Here is a 22,111-nt window from a genome sequence, read left to right as displayed (position 1 = left end):
TTCCTGGCCTATCCTTTCACTGGGAGTGTAGCCCTTTGAGGGTCCTGTTGCCATTTTGCAAAATGATTGTCTTTGACTTCAGTCTGAGGTTTAGCATATCAAGTTTGTTCTAGATTTTGCTTCCCAGTTGGGTTCAATTCCCTGGTATGTTCAGGTTATTGAGACCCAAATTATTAAGAAGTCCTTCATTTCTTTTTTTATAGATTTACTGCAATTCCTACAATTTTGCAAGCACATCTGCCAGTCCTGTTTTACTTCCCATATTGGCCATGTTTCCCTTGAGGTCATGGACATTCATCCACAGCTTGAGTAAGCTTTTCCTATGTTAAGTCAAGATCTGACCCTTTGTTTTGGTGTTAGTGCATTTAAACAATTTATTTATGTTTGGGCCCCATGTCAAGTAGAATGTTGATATCATAAAAGAAATCTAATATTTCACCATAAAATTATATGCATAAAATGATTTTTAAAAAAAATCTAAATTATGTCAGAGTGTGTGTAATACAGGAAGGAGCAGCCTGTCTTTGGATAGGTTGGATGGCCCTTCGTTCTCCTGGCTACTTAACCTCTGAATAGTTTAGACAATGCTCTCAATGTTTTGCCTCAAGGGCTATTGCTGGCTGAAGGTCCTTTAATAACACCTTCAGGGATTGAGAGCCTGGAAACCTAGTTTAATGCAATGTACAGATGATGCTAAAGGAGAGAAGTGTTCCACCCTCTGTGGGGACAGGAGCTCCATAGTAAAAGGAAAAACTCATGATAAAGGCAATAAATAATGAAACAGGAGAATACGCCTGCATTTGGACTAGAGAAAATTAATGTATCTTCAGAAAACTGATCTGCAGTGATTCTCAGAGCAGCGATCCTAGAGGGAAAATTGGAGCCAGAGAGGAAATGTGAGAACAGGGGCTGGGGAGTTACACTGCAGTGATTTTCAACTAATTGGTCATAAGCTAAACAACAGGGAGTAAGAAGTCTCCGTCTTTCTTAATAGAAGAAAATTGTTACCCTTGTATATTTATATCTATAAATACTTGTAGAGTGCTTTGCTGCTGTTTTCATCCATCACCGCAGGTTATTTCTGTCGTAAACTGGATTTTACAATATTCTTCCTGGAATCTCCTGGAGTATGACCTATCGAGAGGTGTCCTTAGGAAAGAAGAAAGCTGTTTGGGTCATCCCCTCTTAGTTATGAAGTTATTTAAGCACAGAATACTCAAAGCCAGTGAAAGAAATTGTATAGCCATAAGAAGGAATGCTTGATGTTTCCCTTGTGATCCTCGCCTTGGTTCACTCCATTCCTTTCCACGTTGTAAAATTATTTTCAAATATCACAGCCCAGAACCTACATCTATGATGGGCCCTTCCCTGACTCCCCAGCCCTCAGTGATCTCTTTTGAGATCCTGACGTCCTTGTGCCACCTTCGTGGGCCCTTGTTTCCTCATCAGTGAAATGAATAGCTTGGAATGGCTCTTCTAACTCAGGATCTTACGGAGATTCCTAGTGTCCTTTTAGCCTGTGGCACAAAAGTCAGTGCTAGTTATTGGTCTCTTGTATTGCAGGCTGGTCTTGGCTTCATGTCGTGATTAAGTTCTTGTGGACGTCCGTGTCATATTTTGTTTGAATCCATTGGACGAACTATGGCAGTCCAATGCTGAATACAGAGTAGGTTCTAGAAAAATGGTGGCTACCCCAGACCTTTGCTGTCTCATATTTCCTATTATCTCCCCACTCTAAGATTCCCATCCAAAGCACCAATGCTTAATATTAGGGGTCTTAATTAGAGTGGGCTTACGTGCCAAACCCCAGATTCTGCCTCCCTTGATGCAGGGCTGCCACCTAGTGGGAAAAAATGGCAACGATAGGCTATTTAGTACCATGCTCCCCCCCCCCCCCCCATGTTTCTCCTTTAATTAATGAGAAGTAGGCACTTTGGAGTGAGTTACAGCAATTGACTAGAACCACGCTGTCCTTACACGGTAGACTGAAGCCTGCATTGTGTGACACGGAGGAGCTGACCTGGGTTCTCCTGATCAGAGGTCCTTATCCCGGTGACCATAAATGCCTCCTTATAATACTGTGCTGCCCTCTCATTCTTTCCTGGACGTAAGTCAGGACGCTCAGTTACGATGGAAGGAAACCTAGCTCAGGCTTGCTTAAAGCTAACAAAGGGGGAGTGAATTGACTTATGTAACTGGGAAACCTAGGGGTAGGCCGGCTGTAGGCACGTTGGAATATCATCGGGTTTCAGCCTCTCCTTCAATCTACCTCTTGGCCCTGCTCTTGGCTTTACTTAATGGCACTTCTTTTTCACTTGGTGCCACCAATCCCGTACTCTCCCCACCCCATCCCCCTGCAGCTTACTTTATGCCTTCTCCAAATCATGCAAAAGTCCTAAAGTCCTGGGATTTACTATTGAGTCGTGTATCAGCCCTTGAACCAATTACTGTAGGGAGGGAAGGGGGTGGGGGACGAAGTTGAATTCTGTTTGGCCAGGTCTCGGTCATGTGCCCACTCCGATCACATGGACTGAAAGGGAAGGGGATCGTTTCCCAAGGGAAAATGGAAGTCCGATTTCCAAATGTCTTCCTCCTGCCAGCAGCTCGTTGGTGGGCTGCCTCCTTTGATGTCGGGGAGCCTGTGCAGTGCGAGAGCAAGAGGCCGAGGCTGGAGCCCGCTTGCTGTCCCGGCTTTGCTGCACGTGGCCGTGGCTTACAGGTCCCCAGGAGGAGAACTGGATGCCAGACAGGCAAAAAGATCAGATGTCCATGACGTTGGCCATTGTATGTTAGCTCATCACAGGCAGCGCGCCATTTGCTTTGATACCTGCCAGTGTCTGCACGTTGCTAGATACCTAATATATGCTTAACAATTACTGGCTGAATGGTTGAGGAATAGGTGGGAAGGGAGGCCAGTGAGCACAAGGCCACTGGGTACCTGGGGGAAGGGTAGAAAATTAAAGATAGGTTGTATGGGTGAATTCAGAAACAACTGAGGTGGTTTTAACTTAGCCTCCAGTACTTTAAAACGCCTTCCATTGAGAAGTGCAGTCTGTGTTCCCTCCCCTTGAGTCTGGGTGGGTTTGTGATTGCATCTGTCAACAGAATATGGCAGAAGTGACACTATGAGACTTTCCAAGAGTGGTCATAAAAGACCCGCAGCCTTGTTCGCTGGGACACTTGATCTCGGAGCGTAGACGTACCACATAGGTTCAGCATGAGACCACCGTGCTGGAGAGGCCACATGTAGGTGCTCTGATTGACAGTCCCTAGGGAGCCCAGCCTTCTGTCGTCCCTGCTAAAGTACCAGACATGAGAGAGAAGCTGGTCAGACCCTCCAGCCCATCGCCAGCTGAGTGGTACCATGGAACCTCTGATACCAAAATGGAACACGAAGAACTGCCCAGCTGAACCCTGTCTGAGTTCCTGACCCACCGAAGTGTCAGGTTTAATAAAATGGTGGTGGTTGGAAGCCACTGACTTTGGATCAGTCATAACCCGAGTGGAGCAAACTGTCTCTTCACCCTTAACGAGCGAGTGAAGACCAGACACACTGCACATTACTTTGACTGTGATCTCAACACACATGTGCTATAAAAAGAGCTGTTTATGAAGAAAGATTAAATGATTTTTCCCCCAAAAGGCTTTCAAATAATAAATTCAGATAAATAAATGTCCTCCTCCTGCCAGCAGCTCGTTGGCGGGCTGCCTCCTTTTATGTCGGGAGCCTGTGCGGCCCGAGAGCAAGAGGCAGAGGCTGGAGTCCGCTTGCTGTCCCCGCTTTGCGGCACATGGCCGTGGCTTACAGGTCCCCGGGGGCCCGCAGAACTCCCGTTACTTCGTGCAGATGGATCTGGGCGGGCAAGTGCAGTGAGGTCCATTAGTGGTATTGCAAAATAGAAAGTAGGTTCCGTTCTGGAATTTTGATTCCTTTTTTTCCTCTTTCCCTCTGCAGACATACAGCCCCTCCTTTCTCCGGAGGACCCCTTCCACCTGCCCCAGGGGCCCTCCTGGTCTTCCCTCTCCCTCCCCCTCCCCCTGCAGGCCTCGCCCCCAGCTCCCCCAAAGCTGTTGAGAACCAGCCAGCACACGTGCACATGTGTGCTTGAGAACCCACAGTTTCCCCCTCAGGAAGTCTCCCAGCTGGGGCTCCCTGGGACCCGGAGACTGCACTGTCTTCTGTTCCTGACTTCTCACTGAGAAAAGCAAAGGGACTCCTTGCTGGAAAGGGGGTGCAGCACTCCCTCTCACCCGGCCCTCCACCCAACCAAAATCGCGGAGCTCACGCTCAGGGCCAGGTGGCAAGTGCTCTGGACCCTGGGAAAGCGTATGCGAGCAAAACGGACAAACATTCCTGTGGTTGTGGAATTTACCTTCTAAACGGGGGGAGAGGGAGAGCCAGGTGGACAATGAGCACATAAAACACACCGTGTGTTAGAAAGCTGTAACTGAAATGTAAAATAACCAGAGCAGGGTCAGGAGTGGGTGACAAGGTTGTGGTGATCGATGGTGTGGCCAGAGAGGTCAGCTCATCGAGAAGACGGTGTTTGAGCGAAGACTCAAAACAGATTAGAGAGCCGGTTACATGATATCCGGGGGAAAATTATTCGGGGAAGAAGGAACTCTCAGTGCAAAGGCCTTAAATTGGTAGCAAGGGAGCCTGAGTCTCTGAGTGTCCTGACAGGTGGGAGTAGACGAAGTCGGGGGCCATGTGGGCCATTGTAGGGACCTCTTAATGTGATAGGCATGGGAGCTGTTGGAGAGTTTTGAGCAGAGAAAGGGACAGGATCTGACATCTCAGAGAGATGGCTCTGGCTGCTGCTTAAGAATAGACCATAGGGGCCCTAGCTGGTTTGGCTCAGTGGTTAAAGTGTTGGCCTGTGGACCGAAGGTTCCCAGGTTCATTTCTGGTCAAGGGCATGTACCTCAGTTGCAGGCTTGATCTCTGGCCCTGGTTGGGACTTGTGTGGAAGGTAACCAATCAATGTGTCTCACATCTGTGTTTTTCTCTCTCTCCCCCTTCCACTCTCTCTGAAAAGCAATGGAAAAAATATCCTTGGGTCAGGATTAAAAAAAATAAATTAAAAAAAATTGTAAGGTACAGGGTGTACATAAGGGATCCATAGAAGGCTGTTGCAATAATATGGATGAGAGATGGTGGTGGTGGGGCCCTTGGAGGTAACTGTGGAAGAGGCGAGAAGTAGTGGGATTTTTAGAGCATCTTGAAGGTAGAGCCAACAGAATTTGCTGATGGATTGGGGTTTGGAGTAGAGAGAAAGGTCAAGGATGGCTCTGGAGTTCTTAGTCTGTAGCCAGGAGGATGGGGCAGCTGAGAAAGCAGGTTTGGGAAGGTGAGCAGTTTAGCTTGGTTGGGCCATGTTGCATTTGGGAGGAGGGCTGTTGGACATGCAAACAGAACTATGAGTTAGCACTTGGACATGCAGGGCTGGTAGACCAGGCTTTAGTGAAAGAGCCCTTCCTATCAGATTGCCGGTTGACTTGGGTTAGATTAGTTCTCAGAGCAGAGTGGGCACATGGCTTTATCACTAAGTTTCAGGACGTTCTCCAGCCTGTCTTCTGACTGCTACATCTTCTACAAAACTGTGGACCCCTGTGGTGGTGACAGAAATACAAGATGTCTCACAGCACCATCCAGAATTGTCCATGACAACAGTGTTGGCCTGGAGCACAGATTAGGCTGTTGGCATGATGAGAGAGAGAGCTGTCTTCTCCGGTCCTGTGTGTATTTAAGTTTGGAGAGCCCGAAGACAGACTTTTCCATCACCTCCTGTCACATGGGGGTAGGAGAATTCAGACTAGAAGAAAAAAAAACCAATTAGGAAAAATGCCATTTTATTCTGAGAGAAGCCAATAAAAGAAAAAACATTTTGTTCTGTCTTATTTCTTCTCTTTTCAATGGAAAAATAGTAGCTTTCATGTAGTCGATCCTTGTGTAATATTTACTAATTGAAAATATTATCCCAAAAGGATGGATGTCCAAATCTGGCACGTTTAATCCACTTTTGGGTATGGTTTCTAGCATACCCCTACCAATTTCAGAGGGTTGCCATAATAAAGTACCATAAACTGGGTGGCATAAAGCAATAGAAACTTATTCTCTCACATTCTGAAGACCAGACGTCTGAAGTTACAGGAATCAGTGAGATGTGGTGAACACTGATGAAGCCCAGAGAGGCAGAGCGATCTGGCCAACATCACGTCAGGCGCTGGTAGCAGAAGCGCGTCTCTGAACTCGTCCGAGGCTTGCTGTGTAGGAAAGCCTCTCCGACCTGAAACAGCTGTGGCTGGGTGCTTACAGCCATGGGAAGCTGAGGACCCATCGGTCCCGGTCATCCTCTTTTGTGGTCACTACCCCATCACAGTATTTGAGAATTCGATTGTGTCTGGTGCTTAAGCATTAGGAAGCCTAATTCTGTATTTTGTTCTCTTACTCCCCCGGGTATAACGAGATTAGAAAGTTGTATTCATTAGATGTTGGTAGTTCCAACAATCAGATATATTTTTAAAAATTTAGAAGACCATTCAAATCTATTGCCTGTTTCAGAAGCAATGCCTACCTCTCTTCTCTACTGCTTCCTACCCCCACCCCTGCATGTCCCCTCATTTCAACTTTAGGATGCTCTTGTATTTGTAACCGAGTCCCAAATATTTTGTCATAGCCTTGGAATGGTTAGATGACAGGGCAAAGAGAATCTGAGGCTGAAATGCCACGGTCCGGCCAATGAGAAGGACATATCCTGATCTCTTCCAACCTTACAGTGAGGAGTAAGGGCAGCTAGCGTTACAAAGCACTTCTTAACCAGAAGCTTGGAGACCCTGGCAGGCGACTCCACATTGTCTTAAATTGCATTTCTAGTAACCTCAGCCTGGCCAGACCACCCTCTTCTTTGTGCCGAAAGGTGATTCTGCTACCAAGTTCAGTCCTCACCCGCCATCATTTGGAACGACTTATTCCCAGTGGCCTTGTGGTCTGGGTCTGTACGCACTGGGGAACATGTTTAATAAGAACCACACAATTTATCTTGACAGCCTTGGCCCATCTCTCCCAAAGTGAGTTGTTGCTCGTGACTTACTCTCTTCTATTTTCAGTTTGTGTTTCTTTGATTGCAAAATCAGGCATTCCTTTGAATTCATGTGTGTCCTTATAAACAAACCAGCTGTGTTTTCAGTGGCGTGCCTGTCCCCTCTCTGTGGCTGCTGGTGGATGTGTTTATCTTTCAGAGTGGAGGGAATGGCAAACACTCGTTAGTAAACAGATCCCCCTAGGGATCTGTTTAAAGGCAAAGGTGTAGCCCCCAAAGTGCTGCTCTAGGTCTGTGGGCTCCTAGCACTGGCAGGATGAGATTCAGGAGAGTTTAAGACCCACCACTGCTACAGGGACGTACATGTCCCGTGGGTGTGGTCCTTCAGCGTGTTGACCCAGGAAGATACCCTCTCCTTATGCAGACTTTGCTCAGTAAGAAGCAGGGTGGCCAGTGCACAGAGCATGGCTGGTGAGATAGACGAGAGCGGGGTCTGAACATTTGCTCTGCCGTCTCATAATCCTGTGTCTTGGACACACTCCTTGACCACGCACCATGCCTCAGATTCCTTTTGCAAAATGGGAGACAGTGATAGTGTTCCCAGTGGACCCAAGAGTGGAGAGGCTGGTCTTTTTAAAGGCCCTAGCACAGGCACTCACTGGCCACAGAAGCAGCGATCAGCGTGGTCTGCTGGCCTCATCCTATGGTTGGTGCTTCCTTTTGAATCCCAAATGGTGTTCAGTTTGTCATGTTTTCATCAGATTTGGCCCTGGATAACATTTGCCTCGTACCAAAAATCTAACCAAGTCTGAAAGAGCTGCTACTCATGAGAATATTTACAAGAATATGTTGCAGACTCTGAAAATAATTTCAGTAGATGAGTTTCTGCAAAGTTCTGAGAAATGGCAGTATTGTTGAAATAAATATGCAGCTGCTTGGAATGTCTTTTACCAAGAGCTCTGGGAAGTGAGCAGGCCACTCTACACCGTGTTAAACTGCATTTCCACTTTGAAGGGCAGGCTGTTCTTTTGGGCAGATCGGGCTGAAGGGCTGTGCACATTTTTCCATCCCTTCAGGACTTCAGATGAGTGGCCTTGTGTCGGCCAGTAAGTGAAGGTCCTCTTGGATACTTTGAAAAGAGGCAGGAAGCATCCTTGGATATTGCCACAGAAGAGGAAGTACCAGGTGAACTCTGGACCTGGGAAGAAGGGACAAATCCAGGCGAGGTGGAGAGATGCTGAGAGATGGCAGGCTTTGCCTTAGTCAGTGCCAGGGATGGGAGTCCAGCAGGCCACGTGCAGGCAGGTTTCTTTGCACAAGAATTATAGGAGTGTCTCTTAATGCCAGAGTCTTGTTTAGATGGAATATGAGAGTTAAGTTCCTGGCTGGACCCTGTCACCAAGGGTGATGTCTATGAGTTGCCTACCGCTTACCACGTGTGCGGCAGGTTCCCCATGTGCCATTAAGCTGATATTTCTAATGTTAAGGCAAAAAATGGGACAGTGGCTGTTCCCAATTCCCTGTCCCCCTCCAAAACATAGATCCTCCCTTTTGTCTAGGGTTTGAGGCGTGCAAGTGACGGAAGGTTGGCTAGGCTTTGGGTCAGAGAGATCTGAGTCCACTCACTAGCAGTGTGATGAGTGGGTTTCTCACCTGTCTGAGCCTTTTTGCTTACATGTAAAATGGAAATAATCCCGTTTCTTTAAGGGTTGGTTTGGGATTTGATTACAAACTATGTAATGTGAGGCGTGCAGATGATTAAAATTGTAGCAGTGGTCATTTAGGATCATTTTTTTCTTTCACATGCAAGGGCCCAGCAATGTCATCCGTCTCTGAGCAGCTTCACTGACTGGTTCTGATGTCAAACCCTGTGGCTTCAGTGGCCCCCATGCAGGTTGTCCGGCAGTATAGACATCTGGAAAGAGGACTGATTGGTCTAGTCCCGGGTCCAAACGGAACATAGGGCCGATTCACCTTGTCCTGATTGATCATCCATCTCTGCACTTTTGCATACAGTAAGAGACAGCTATGTAAAGGCTCTCATTCTCCAATCAAGTATTTGAAAAGCTATTACTTTAAGAAAAAATCGGGGTACTTCACAGGCGCACCATCATAAATTCTGAGCACTTTCGTCCCAAGTAGAGAGCCCCCATTTAATAGCCCCCAAGGTTTATTTCCAAAAGAGCACTTTTCTATGTAGGACATCTTGGGAGTGGAATTCTGAAAATCACACTTCTGGGAATAGGGGTTGGCAGCTCCAAATTTTATATCTTTTAATTGCACACAAACCACCAGAAAACTCACATAAAAAAATGAATCCCTAGTTATGGGGGACATTTAACTTTGATATATAATTAAGTTCAGCGAGTTCAAGTTGGTTATCTTTCTGAAATTGCTTAGATTTTTAATTACTCAACTCTGAAAGGTAAATGGCTCCTAGATCCACTTATACAAATCTTACTTTGAGGCGAATGGTATGATCCATTAGTTTATCAGGTGTCTCATTAATCCTGCATAGTGGGAACGTTGCACGCTGGCTGGATTAGCTCAGGTGCTGTGCCTTGCCCTTTCCAGTGGGCAGGGTGATGGAGCAAACAGGAGCATTTTCAGATGTGGAGACCCCCAAGGTCAGCCTGGCTCAGATCTGACCCTAGTAATCATCAAGTCAGAGAAGCGTTGTCTCGAAAAATGTTTCTGCTAACACGGCTGCCTTATGAGCCTCAAAATGAAAAAACCTGATGATAAAATTCTCCAGGAAAAGGTACTGGTCTGAGTCAAAGGCCAGCCAGGGCAAGACCGGCATTTCTTTCAACCCATCAGGAAAAGTCTCTGAAAAAGTATCCTGAGGAGAGTTTGCCTCCTTTTATCTCACCTCCTGCCCTGTGACCTGCTCTTGACCAGACAAAGACAGGCAGTCACGTCCCTGATGGAAAATTGCATTTCTCTCCATCATTTTAAAATAAAACCACCGTTCTCATGTTTCCTGTTTTTTATCTCAGCAGCTGACCTTTGGGCTGAAGAGCATGTTTTAGGTGATGCTTTTGGCAGTCTGGCTTGTGGTCCTGCAGGTGCTGCCTTCAAAGGCAGTTTTGCTAAACAAAGAATCTCAGACTAAGATCTGTAAGGATTTCAAAATTACCTGTGACACTGGAAGCGTGACTGAATGCCTAAAGTTTATAGAGAACAATGGGAAATGCAAAAGGAACACACAGTTCCCATTCCTAAGGAGATTCCAGAATAACTCTTTCAGCCTCTCTATCCCATGAAGCCACATCGGGTGATCACCTTGAGCATCGTGGTCATGGTCATATTGTAAATTTCTGTAGCGCCGTGGTTCCCGACTTTGGCTGCTCATTAGAATCGCCTGGGATAATTCTTAAGGCTCAGGTTCCACATCATTGGTCGGGGGTGAAACCTGGACCGCTAGGTTTTTGCAGCCAAGGGTGACCACCAACAGCTTCACATCCACCCTGAGGAGTCGGCCGGCCGGGCTGTATTCTCACTCAGCACATGTGGAAGCGGAAGCCGGGGGCGGTGCATGCAGCCAACAGGGCGCAGTCAGTCAGTGGCCGCGTAGGCATGAGAAACAAAGGCTTCCACCCGAGTGGACTTTCAAGTGGAATCTGGCTGTCCATTTATCACGCTGTGTGAAATTCTTTGGTTATTACATTAAGAATCCGTTTCTGGGAAATGTAATGCAACTTTTTAAATCCTGGAAGCCCTCCAGCCTTAATGGACACTCTCCCATGCACCAAGCTTTGGCGGGCGGGAGCGAGATGACTGCAACCGGCCCTTGGAAGAGCCCGGGCTGAAGGAACGGGCTTGGCGCCGAGCCTCTGAGCGAGTTTCGTAAGAGACAAACTCCAGCCGAGATGGCACTACCTCCCTCTCGCCCAGGGACCTGTTTCCTCCCTGGGGAGCCATAATCCCAAAGAAGGGAAAGAGCAGCTCTTCCCTGTCATGCTCTGGATATCTAGACTTGAAACGGACCCAACTTTCCAAATATTTTAGATAACGCCACATATAACCAGAAATTGCTTACCTCAGAGTTTGTATTAACCACATTTGGGGTCCCTCATAAGTCACTTAGTCATTTTTAGGGCCTCTTTTGGCTCACCTTTGTGGATTTTCCACCCATTTAGCCAACTTTGCATTTTTTAAATAAAGTGATGTTACTTTGTCATTTTTTAAAAAGTATGTTTTTGATTTTAGAGAGGAAGGGAGAGAGGGAGAGAGGGAGAGAATCATTGATCTGCTGCCTCCTGCATGCCCCCTACTGGGCATCAAGCCTGCAACCTGGGCACGTGCCCTGACTGGGAATCTAACCGGCGACTTCTCTGTGCATGGGACGACACTCAACCAACTGAACAACACTGGCCAGGGCCCAACTTTGCATTTAAAACAAGTTTCCCCAAATTTGTCATGTCTTAGTCATTTTTCCTCCACCCAATGCCCGTGCTCCCCTGCGCAGAACCCACAGCAGCCCTCACCTGTTGGACAAGGCTGCCCACGTTTTCCAGCTCTGGAAGGTCTTCGACAGCTCATCTCCATTGGCCCTCAAGCAGGTCCTCGGGTCGGGAGGCCCTGGGTGTGTGCCAGCCAGAAGGAGGCCAGGCCACCCGTTCATGTGATCTGTGCCTGTTACGGAAACACAGCAGGGCTTGGTTGCTCTGGCTTCTGTGGCTTTAGAATTCCCTTCTGGTCCTGACATGACCATGGTAGCGGGCTTTTTTTTTTTTTTTTTTAAGTAAGCTTTTCATACTACTAATAGTCCCCTTGGGAAGTGTCCCCTTTCTTCTAAAGGAGCTTGCTCATATGCTTTCATCTTTCCTGTCCCCTTTCTTCCTTTTCTGCCAACGTTGAGTGCTTAGTCTATGCACTGTTTTAGCAATGTCAGTGAACAAAATAAAGTTCCCGCGTGGGCCTTTGTCTTCTAGGTAGTGTCTGTGTGAGTCGAGGGAGGACCCTTATCACCTTAGTGCCAAGAATAACCTCATATATTTATGGAAGAAAGCAGCAGATTAAATAAATACAAAGTATGGTGTTTATAAAAAAAACAAACAAACCCAGCTCCTGGTCCTATGCTCACAACCTATTTAGGAGATAAACTTAATAGTATAGTTTAATATGGTCAAGGTGTATAATAAATGCAATGGACACACATGTAAGAGGTGGTCCATTTCTTTTTCTGACAGCTAATCAGGAAAGACTTGACCAATGCAAATGACATTGGAAATGACCTGGGAATGAGGACTGGCATCTGATGAGTGGACAGACAGAAGGCCATTCTCTTCAGGAGGAATTGGCTGGATGAAGGTGCAGAGCAATGAATGAGCACGGTATTAGGGAACAAACTCTAGAGCAAGGGATTCTGCCTGGGAAAGAAACTGGAAATAAAGCTTTGACTAGCTATATATATCCGAAGAGATGCCCTTGTAGGTAATAGGAAACCATCTCAGGTTTTAAACCTTAGTGGTTTAAAAGGTGTGTTCCAAAGGTCACTTGGGTAGAGTGGAGGACATGCACAGGGGCGACTGGTTAGGATGCTGAGCTGTGGGTAGTCTAATTGAGGTTCTGGTCTCCATCATAGACGGGGCGAATGGAGAGGAGGGAAGGATGCAAAGGAAACTTTGCCTGGTTGCCCGTCATTGGTGGTTGGATATGCTAAGCGAGTCGAGGCAGAAGACTTGGGTTTCTAGCTTGGACAGCTGGATGTGCCATTACCAAGAACTGGAATATGCTACGGTTTGGGGTGGAGATGGGGGCGGGGAGCATAATGAGTTGTCACTGGGACACATGTTTCTTTGTCACATGGTAACATTTGTTCTGATATCAACCCTGAGATATATGTAGGTGGGATAATGTCACCCCATTTTGTATCAACTCAATGGAAGTCGGGAGAACTGCCATCAACTCAACTTTGGAACTGTGGCCACAGAGGCCAAACAAAACCTTAAGAGAGAAGGGTTAAGAGCCAGAGAAATGAAAGCTGCACCCTAGGACTGAAGGAAGTTAGCCAGAGACCCAGTGTTCAGACTCATCAGGGTTGAAAAGTCAGTAACCTGTTTGGAAGTGCTTGGGATGAGAGCTGTGAGGCCACTCCTTCTGGATCACATTGACGTGACAACCGTAGCGTGAGGTGTTGAAAAATCGGCCCAGCTGCTTGCTGCTCCAGATTCTGGTAAACATATCAACCCAGCCAGTTGAAAACTGTTGCCTAGAATTAGCTTAGGAAGGCAACTCAGAAATTATTTGGGAAGGCATGATCGTTTACTTAGTAGATTGAGTGTGTTTTAAATTTACGTGAAAAAAACTATGTAAAACGTGATCAAGTAAATCAAACCACTTATTTTTTTAAGACCAATCTGTGTACATGTGCTATTTCAAATACTAGTGATAATTAAAACTTATACAAATGTTTCCCATGAGAGAAAAATATCATCCTTGTGCTTAGCTTTAACATAGTTAATTGAATAAGAGGCTTGGGCTTATGTTTACAAGTATGGAAACACAATAGACATGAGAACTAATTACAGTGACATTTCAAATTAAAATTGTAAATGTTAGGTTGTTAGACAATTGCAGTACTCTAAAGAGAATGGGGGCACTGAACATTGCAGAATGCAGCTTAAAACCTTTGGAGAGGATCATTTCCACATTAAAGGTAATTGTTAAAATGTGCTTGTCTAGAAGAAGATTTGCAAGGTGAACTTTAATTTCTTAAGGGGGGATTTGGATTTAACTTGAATACATTGAAAAGTAATATTAAAATTAATAAAAATTCAAAAGAAACTTTTTTTTAGATTTCCCTTTTTAAAAAATTTATCTTTATTGTTAAAAGTATTACAGATGCCCCCTTTTTCCCCATTAGCCCCCTCCAACCCACTCCTGTCCCCGTCCCAGGCCTTCACCACACTATTTATTGTCTGCGTCCATGGGTTATGCATATATGCATATAGTTCTTTGGTTAATCTCTTCCCACCCTGCCCCTTCCCTCTGAGATCCTCAGTCTGTTGCATGCTTCCATGTCTGGGGATCTATCTTGTTGGTCAGTTTATTTTGTTCATTAGATTCCACATATAAGTGAGATTTTGAATGATCGTTTTTGCATGGAGAAACCACTCTCAAGAGTACAAAACCCACACTGCCATGGGTGTGGACACACATACACTCTCTCTCTCCAGTAATCCCCCAGAAGTGCAGGCCTTTGCCCTTTCTCACCCCTTCCCCCACCTCAGGGAACGTCCTTGAGGTCTTTCTTCTCTGAATTCCTTTAGGGTTTAAAATCCATACCATGCAATTTAGCACTTAATTATATGCCCTCTGGTCACAGTCTAATTCTTTCAGTGTGTGTGAGGCTGGTCTCCCCAACCAGAGCAGGAATTCTCTCTTGGTTCCTCACCCTAAACTGCAGCCAGCCGCCTAAGAGAGAGCTTTCAAAAGAGGAATGAATGAAGGAGAAAGCAGATGAATACAGGGTTTGACCCACCGCCTTGCGAGTTCTATGCCCTGATGACTTTTGGGTACAAGGAAATCACATGAGGTGCGTTTTAATGAACCCACTTCATGGCACAGCACGGGGCTTAGGCTTCAGAATGCCCTCCTTCCCGTCTGGCTCCATCATTTCTTTACTGGCTGTGTGAACCTGGCTAATTAATTTAGGCCGCCCAGTCCTCAGTTTCAGCAGCCCCTTAGCCCAGTGCCTGGGAAGTAACAAAGCTCCATAAACATCCATTGCCTTTGGTAAAGCCAGCTGTCCAGAAGCTTCTACCTTCTCGGGAAGAAGGGAATGGCTCCACCTCCAGCTAGAGAGGCTCCTGGCCTCCAAGCTGGCCCCAGGGGAGCCGGCAGCTGGGCTAGCGCCTGCCCCCTTACAGCCCTGGAATTGCTGTTGCCTGCTCTGCCCCGGAGACTGCTGGAGGTTTTAAGCTGCCACCACGTTGCTGGCCAGAGGAACCATTAGGGAGTGTGACGAGCCAGCTATTCTGCCAAAGGACTGAGATTTTATGTGACATTTGGGATTTACCCCAGTGACTCCCTTGCTGACTATTTCGAGCCAGAACTCGCCCTTGCGGCCGGCTGCTTTGCTGTCGTGACCGGCCTTTGTCCTAGGCTCTCCCTGGAGACACATCTTATAAGTAGGCAGAAAAGACCAAGGAAGGTTCTCTCCTTAGGAATGCAAAGATTCTGTTTGGTAAGGATAAAGGAAATTATGTTGTCTCTCATCAACACCTTGGCCCAAGTTTCTTGAATAGCCTGTATTTAGCACAAGTAGAAAGTAGGGCTTTGGGTTCTGGAACACATGAGAGTTCACTGTAGTGTTCACCTCTAAGGAGTAAAAAAAAAAAAAAAAACAACCCTGGGAAAGAAGTTCTATAAATGACAATAACCAATACTTATTGAGCACTTGTGGGTCACACACTGTACTGAGGAGTTTGTTACAGAACTTTCTTTTTAATTTTTAATATAAGCCCAATCACATATACACTTTTATTACCCCCATTTTTTATTTGGTAAATGAAGAATGTGAATTTGAGGAGATTAATAGGATTGCTAGTGTCACAGAGCAGGTGGTTAGAACTTGAACTCGGGTAGACTCCAGAACCTGTGTTTAACCTCTGCTCCATTCGCTCCCAAGCCCCAGTATTCTGCTGTGGGATGGATGGGAGGCCACCCAGGGCAGCTGATGGTCAGGGAAGGAGAACAGTGAAAGAAACAAAAGGAGACCGCATATTGAAATCCAACTAGGTCACCTTCCTTTTTGCTTACAGTGGTCTATGGGACTGTAGCAAGTGGGCCCCACAGTTTTATCTTTACAGGCGGCTCCCGTCCTATAAAGAACTTGTGTCCCATAGTTCATGTATGTCAGTGATTTGAAATTTGGCACGATTCTGCATTCTCAATAATATTGTAAAAGGTGGTCAGATCTCCAGTGACATTCATGTAAATAATCCATCCTTTAGTTGGTTCACAGGTGATCCAACTTGGGCACTAAGAAGAGGATCTTCACGACAAGCTCGTGAACTATCATCCACAACGCCGATTGGCAGCTGGTTATGTAAATGCCAGCCCAAAACACGCACAATTAGAGGACCGAATCCGCAATTGCAAAACACTACATTTCCACGTGTACTGGAGAGGATTGGGGGATTAACCTTTGTTTTCAAGAGTAAGTGCCAGTCTTGCCCTTTTATCAGTCTGACCGATGAAGTGAGGGGGCTCACGAGTTTTCGTTTAGGGTGTGGGCTTTCATCAAAAAAGGCTTCTTTGAGCAGCTGCTAAAATGGGAAGTGAGAGGACTAGTATTCATGTTTATAAAGGTAAAGTAAACCCATTTTAGTTCAGAGCTATCATGCTCAAAGTCAGAATTCTCGGATAAAAAGACTTAACTGGGTTCTCTTTTCATGGTTAAAGAGCCAGAGTGACAGAATGTCCAAGATAAAATATGATCTGCAGAGATTAGTCTTGGTGTGTTTCCCGACACCCTCCAAGGGTTGTTTAGGTCACCTTGTGGCCCCATGGAGACGCTTGATTTACGGATGCTCAGCTGGTCTAAGACTGCAGGAGCCACAAAGGGACACTATCTTAAAGACTAAAGCCATGTTTACTGCTTCATTTGAAGACAGTTTGTGACAGGATGTCAAAACAGGCTTGTTAAGTATGTAGATAATTAAAACAAAGTCTGATTTATAAACAAAAACAAAAGCCACGTAGGAAGTCAGCATTGCATTGCATACAGTTTGTGGTTTGCTGAACGGACATTTTCCTTGCCACAGATGCCTTTCTGCTTTTCCTGCAAGGATCACCACGTCCATCCATCGTTTCTGAGGAATTTCATTCTAAGTAACAAAAAAACAGTTTAAGTTTTGTCATAGAGCACGCGAGTGTGATCCTTGCCTTTTGAGAGCTCCACAAGGCATTTTTCTGAAACAGGTAGTGAGCAGTTAAGACCTCAGCTTGCATTACTAAGAAAGCTGTACTTGAAGTTTGGGGTAAATTGGAGTTTATCCCAAAGCACAGCAGGAGCTGAGATCAGCTTCTTGGTGGTGGTAGTCGGGGTGTGTGTGTGTTAAGTGTAACACGGTTCAGGCAGGAAGCTATGGCTGGGAAGCTCGAGCATTTTTATTCATATCCTTGGCCCACTTCCAGCCCCGGTTTCCTGGGGCCTGGCCTAGGCAGTTTTCAAGCAGAGCAGGCTGCTTCCAGCTTCACCTTTTCCCACAGAAACTACCAGGAGGAAGGCAGGTTACCCCAAGGCTGCTTGTCCAGTTGGCTCTGGACAGTTGAGTCTTCCTCTGACTTCTCTCTGATGACAACTCAAGTATACTTGAACTTTGTTGGAGGTGTCCTGGCAACACAAGGTGCTTCATCTTCCACCTGGGAATGTGTCACTGGGGTAAGTGAGAGGCAGAGGGGGGGCCCTGAAAGGACGAGGGTGAGGAGCGGCTGTTTGGAGGTCGAGAGGCTCAGCGTCATCTTTAGGTCCCTGGTTTTTCAGCAAAGTCTTGGCACATGCGAGACAATCAGGAAATATCCCCTGGGTGATTGGGATGCTGAAAAAACCGCCGGACATGGTTTCCTCTGTCTGGAGTTGCCTCTCTTGGCCACCCACTCAGCACCCACCTGGACCACCTTTTGTCCCTGAAGGCTCAGTTCCATCGATGCTTCCTCCATGAAGCCCTCCCGTCTTTCCCTGGCAGTGAGGAGCTCCCCTTAGGCTGTGCTAGAGCCCAGTTCACACCCCTTTCTAACCTCCTGCCCACCTGTTCTCTTTAAGGATAGAACATGTCCTCTTCATTAAGGCAACTCGGTTCCTGGTTTGGTGCCTGGATTCGGCAAATGGAGGGAAATGATCAGGCTTTATTGATCTTAAGTTCAGTTTTTGCCTTTACCCTGTTCGAGAAGGTATCTCATCAAGAAGACCCAAGCTCAAGCTGCTGCCAGACTCCTCCTCTTTCTCTGTTTCTATTCACTGTGTCACAAGGGCTGCACCTGCTGGGGCAGGTCCACCGGCTCCTGCACTACAGGCCAGGCTCCCAGAGGGGATGCTTTTCCTGGCCTGGGCAATCACATCAGGCCAGATTGCATTTCCCCTGGCTGCTTGCACGAGGGCATTGCTTTCATCCCTGCATTTCCCTTGGCTGCTTGAACAAGGGCATTGCTTTCATCCCTGCATTTCCCTTGGCTGCTTGAACGAGGGCATTGCTTTCATCCCTGCATTTCCCTTGGCTGCTTGAACTAGGGCATTGCTTTCATCCCAAGGCAGATGAACGCAGTGCAGCTGGTGGTGAGCACGGAGACTGACCCACACCTCCATGCGAGGCAGGTCTGGGACTGTCAGGATCCGAGCTGGTCACTGGATAAAACGAGGGTCTTGTCACCACTCTGCCCTTATCACGCATTTTCACAATAGCTGACAAAGAGTAATGGATACATTTTGAAAAACTTGGACTATATCTTAATGCTAAGCTGACAAAAATAGGCAGTACACAGTTCAGTTTTTAAGAATCGAGTCCTGGTCTAGGGTATGTCAAAATTACCATTATGAATAATAGTTCGAGTTGGCTATTGGGGCAAATACCTATGGAAACAATTATATGCAGTGGAAATTGTTTCTTTGTTACTAAGTATGCTTGTTGAATTCACATGTTTCTGCTATAAAAGATGAAGAGTGATTAACTTTTATATACAGGCGATTGTAGCCAGGTAGTTAGAATAAGCGCCAGTTTATGTCAAGGGCATGGTGATTTTGTTTTATAAGCTCCCAGTAGAATGGATCGTGCAGAGGGTCAGTTTGAGGGTGCCTCTTTTGCTTTTTACTGGACAAGTACCTCTGTGTTGGTGTCCTCCCGCCACCGCCAGCTGTGTGAAGCGGGGCCACATACCCCGGCCTGGCTGGTACCTTGGCTCTGTCCAGAAATCCTTTGGGCCTCATGTGGCCCGGTAGCTCTGAGCCTCTTCGTGGAGTGACGATGAAAAGGGGCCAACTTGGGTGTTTCAGTTTCTTCTGCCTTCTTTCTCCACTGGACCTTTCCTCTGGCCTGCCCGAGATGGAATCAAGTACCAGAGAGAAACGGGAGAGACCTCTTCCCAGTGTCCATTTTGCAAAATGGATCAGTAACAATATCAGTTGTCACATGTATTGAGCATCAGGCTTTACCTTCATCTTAGAATCCCCCTGCAAAGTCACCCTGGTTTGGATGTGGAAACTGAGGCATAGAGAGCTTGAGCACCTTTCAGCCTGGGGAAGACAGAGTAGAAATTTCCGTGTCACCTCGGGCTCCGGGTGCTACCTCAGATCCCTTTATGTCTGAGCTGCTTTTCATCTCTTCCTTGTGTGGCGATTTATTGGCTCAGTCTCCAGTGTTTTAACAAGGATAAGAGGTTGTCTTTCTCTTAAAATAAAATTGGTGTTTCTTTATAAAGAATAAGGGAGAGCTCTCTAGAGTGGGAGGAAAAAATAACAAGTGCTTTGTAGTCAGAAAAGGACACTAATTTCACTTTGAGTTCCAGTTGACTAGAACAAGATAGAAACACTTAATTGCTTGGTAGATAATTCTGTAATTACTTAAAGCTGAGCAAAAACTTGGACATGGCCCAGGATGCGAAAGCTTTTGAAGCAGGGAGACACGCTCCCTGCAGAAAGCCAAAGACTGTATTTAAATCAGATGTTTTATGGAGAGATGGGCCATCGCTGTCTGTAAAGGCCTGATGCCTCTTCACAGGAGTAGAGGAGACAGGTCATTTACAAATAATAGCTGTATGCACAGAAACCTTTCAGCCAGGGAAGCGAAGGGCCCTGTTGACAATGGATGAATCCTTGCAACACTGAGCTTCTCCTAGTCCTTCAACTCTTCAGAAGACATTCAAGCCCAAGAACTGAATTCTATGCACTGATATTCTAGGCTGCAGGAGTCCTGCGGCTTTTCTTCCCATGGTCATTCCAGGATCCTCTGAGCAAGTGGTGAGCATTTGGCTTGGTGCACACGTACCCTAGATTCTTTCAAGGATAGTTTAAAGTGAAATATTTTGTCCGATTAGCTTCTATGTGCAATACAGTGGTCCCTCTGTTTTCGAATGGAATCCATTCTGGAAGACCATTCGAGTTCTGAAACGTTCAAAAACTGAGGGATCCACAGCTGACGGCTAGGCCTCAGGATCTTGCCCTCAGCGGAAGCCGTGGGGCATGTTCCATTCCGAGGTGTGTTCAAAAACTGAAGCATTTACCTCCGGGTTTACGATGTTTGTAAACCGAAATGATCGTCAATGGAGACGTTTGAAAACTGAGGCACCACTGTAGCTAACAAATGCAGTGTTCTGTGTTCCTGGGAGCACATGAGCACAATTCAAGTGTTAGCTCCTTCAAGTCCCCACAATAAGCCTGTGAGGTAGGTATTATTACTTCCTATTATGGTTCAAGACAATAGGACATAGAGAGATTTAGCAAGTTGTCCAAAGGCACAGAGTCTGTAAATGTGAAGCCCGGTTCTGATCTCAAGTCTGACTTTGAACCCAAGCTCTTCACCATCTGGCTGCAGTCTCTTGTTTTGATAGACCACCTGTTCTGGTTTGGAATCGGAAACTAGGACCATTATGTGTCCCTCCTCTCCATGGTCCTAGGGGCCTACTGCTGTTGGGCAAGACCATCTGTGTCCCACAGTTCCTGGGGCTGCTTTGTCCAATCTGTAGTTCTCTGGGCTGGCCCACTTGCTCAGGCCTGGCTTCTCTCTGTGGGACTCCCTTCCCATTTCTTCTCTTGCTTTTCCAAGTCCTCCCCATGCTTCAAGGTTCCCATGTAGCCTTTCATGGTTATTCCAGCATATTGTGATCACTGCTTCTTGAGATTTCTGCCCACTCAGAACTCAGAGGATTTTTCTCTTTATACAGTGCCTTGTTTCTGTCCCATGAAAGGAAGTCGTGGAAAAAATCGGCTCATTTTGCTCCTCCAGCATCTCTTTGCCTCCCAACACCCTAAAGAATGATCCTGGTACCAAGAGCTTGTACTTTTCTTAGATTTTCACTAGCTTTATGGAACCCAACCTGTGGCATTTGTAAAGAAAAGCGAGTAGAATTCACATTAGTAATAACAAATGGTCTCTGTAAATAAGGAGCACCCGCAAGAATTGTGATCCACCCCATTTCGCCTACTATGGAGCACCCGCAAGAATTGTGGTCCACCCCATTTCGCCTACTATTTATTCCAGTCCTGTATTTTGTCGATGTTAAAAATGTTTCAGATTAGTGGATGTTTCTTAACTTTCCTATATAAGCAAGCTGATCAGGTGTCGAATTTGCTAATTGTTTAAATATGGGCCAAGTGGAAAAGGAAAGACCTCTTGGGAAAATGAACAGGACAGAGAGGGTGATAAAGGATGTGTGCATGTGGGGAGAGGCAGTTTCTTCTAAAATTTCAAAGATTTTATTTAATTAAAATGCCTAGCTTAACAAAAGCAGAATGCCCCCCTCCCCCAATTTCATAATGTTCTGGGCTCCGCAGACTTCCTCAATCCAAGTTTCACTGTTAGGTAATGAATGCAATTAGAAGAAAGCCGAGACAGCTAATAAAACAGCCATGTTCAAAGCAGAACATGGGCCCCCTTTTCTCTCCTGCAAGCATGGGAAATGGGTTTAATGAAGTATCCTAAAGGAACGTTAGTCTGTACACTCTCCTGCCTCTCACTCCTCACCACGCTTGAAATCTTTGAAGGAATATCAATTCCAAGGCCTGGGCGTGAGGGGTGAGTGGTGGGGATGGTAACTGGGGAAATCAGCAGAGGACCAAACTGATCTACCTAAGGAAAGGGAGCTGGCTGCTCAGAGGGGAGAGCCTGTGTGGAAGAGTTGGTGGTAACCAGCCTGGGGGGCTAGAGGGGTATGGCTGGAAAGCGAATATAGGGGGGCTCTGCTGATCAGGGTCTAATGTAACCCTTTCCTTCATCTCCTTATATATCCTTCAGTAGGATCCACATTGCTCATATAAAGAAACAAAATGCCTGACATCCCTTCTGACAAACAAGCAAACCCACGGGCAATGAGGGCGCTCACTCTGGAATGACCTGTTTCATTGG

General features: G+C 46.3%; 1 protein-coding gene across 1 annotated transcript in view; it reads left to right on the top strand.

The window, feature by feature from the left end:
• CCBE1 (collagen and calcium binding EGF domains 1) overlaps window positions 1–22,111 on the top strand; it is a 181,569-nt gene that overhangs the window by 46,335 nt on the left and 113,123 nt on the right. The window lies entirely within an intron of this gene.

The sequence above is a fragment of the Miniopterus natalensis genome, chromosome 7 (genome assembly GCF_054644295.1).
Source record: "Miniopterus natalensis isolate mMinNat1 chromosome 7, mMinNat1.hap1, whole genome shotgun sequence".
In the NCBI taxonomy this organism is placed as follows: domain Eukaryota; kingdom Metazoa; phylum Chordata; class Mammalia; order Chiroptera; family Miniopteridae; genus Miniopterus; species Miniopterus natalensis.
This window is presented reverse-complemented; position numbering and strand designations above follow the sequence as displayed.